This window comes from Bolinopsis microptera, chromosome 7, assembly GCF_026151205.1.
Source record: "Bolinopsis microptera isolate Bmic1 chromosome 7, MBARI_Bmic_1.0, whole genome shotgun sequence".
In the NCBI taxonomy this organism is placed as follows: Eukaryota; Metazoa; Ctenophora; class Tentaculata; order Lobata; family Bolinopsidae; genus Bolinopsis; species Bolinopsis microptera.
In genome coordinates this window covers 3234043-3236130 of record NC_087078.1, presented here as the reverse complement: position 1 = coordinate 3236130, position 2088 = coordinate 3234043, and positions in this window count along the sequence as shown.

The window sequence follows — 2088 nt, the reverse complement described above, 5'->3', positions numbered from 1 at the left end:
CAGGCTAGACAGGATTATATCCGGTTATTGACTTCAATTTTGATTGTGAATGATGAGTGAAGTTAATAGTAACTACTGTAGATGTAGCTGAAGGTCAAGTAAACATTTTTGGGCAATAACATTTAAAGAAGTGTCTGGACAATGTAAGCAAAAGCAATGATTAAAGACAAAATATACTGAAAGCAAATAAAAGCAAATACATCAGTAATAAATATTTTACATAAATACTTAGTCAGACAATATAAGGAAAATGTATATTACAGGGTGGCCCAGAAGTAACTGCCCACACGCAACCCTTTAATAACTCACGTAATTCGTGTCAAAATTGTACACAAATTTCAGAGAATGTAGATATAAGTCAAACTTAGATTTCCTGAAAGTTTCGTAAAATGTCATTGATTAAAAAGGGTCTGGCACACCACTTCCTCTTTTTCACTATTGTCACCATAAAGCGAGAACACTTTCAGCTAGGAACTCCAAAGTTTCTAGACACATTCGGTTTAATAATTAAAGTGCTCCCAAAATTTCAAGTTGATTGTTTACAACTAAGCCAAGTTATGACAATTTCAAGATCTTACAGATCATACGTTATCTGGTAATGAATCAGTGAGTCAGTGATATCTTCACTCAATCAATGGCCTGATTGGTAGGACAGCAACCGAAGCGCTATATAACGCAAACTTCTTTGATTTTAGGGAAAGTCACTATCAGTATTCACTCAAAGTGATCAGATCGTCATCCCCCAACATGCTCGGTACCGTTTAATGAGGCTCATTATTTCACTCAAGCGAATAGCTCCCTATGAGATTAATGGTTGGGCGACGAAATCACTGATTAAGTGCAGAGATCACATATCTGCAAGATCTTGAAATGGTGCCATAACTCGCTTAAATTGTGAACAACCAACTTGAAATTTTGGGACAGCACTTCAATTATCAAACCAAATGTGTCTAGAAACTTTGGAGTTCATAGCTGAAAGCGTTCTTACTTTATGGTAACAATAGTGAAAAAGAGGGAGTGGCGTGCCACACCTTCTCTAATCAATGAAATTTTACGAAACTTTCAGGAAATTTAAGTTTGACCCATATCTATATTCTCTGAAATTTGTGTGCAATTCTGACACAAATTACGTGAGTTATTAAAGGGTTGCGTGTGGGCAGTTACTTCTGACTGCAATTATATTTTTTAACAAAAATATCATTTAATAAGTCATTATATGAAAAAATTTTCCATCAGAAAGTAGTGAATGCAAACACACAAACATTTATAAGATAGCAATGTTACTTAACAATTTAGATAACTTGTCAAAATCTATTAAAAGTCTGGTCTTGTGATCAATGGCATAATTGAGCACTATCAGGTAATGGTCAATAAAATGAAATATATATTTATACTGTAGTAAAACATAAATATCTTGTAGAGAAATTATTTTCGGACAACGACAAACTACAATATCATAACCAATAACGACAAGTAGGCAAGTACAATTCTCAATTCATGTCATCCAAAATATTCCTAACACTCAATTACCCTTGTAAGGTTGATAATTCCCATAATTTATACCATGATATAAAGTTACAGATTGTTTGGCATAGACAGGCTGAACACACTTCATTACAAACCAAAGCACTCCTCCAAGAAGGGCAGAGAGGCTCATCACGCACAGCATTATTATTCGTGGAATGAAAAATTCATCTACTTGCTCAGTTTTATCATCACTGGTGTTACCTGTGGGATATTTCAAATATTTTAAAAACAATCTTTATCTCAAAACTGTGATTTAGTGGAATAAAAAGGAACTAATAACACAGACGAAAGTATCATACTTATTTGATGCACAAATAAGTGCTTGATAGTTGTATATCAACCAGCTGAACATTTAATGTCATACAACATAAGAATGTACATTGTACATTATCAGGTTTAATCTAGGCTAAGGCAGTTTTTTCAATGAAATTACCTCTAGGGATTAAAACAAGAATAAGTGTGACAACTGAAGCCAGAAGAACAGTAGCTGCTGTGATGGGTCCTCCATTACTCCACTGCATTGTAAGAAAACCTGTGAAGATGACAACAGTCCAGAGCACA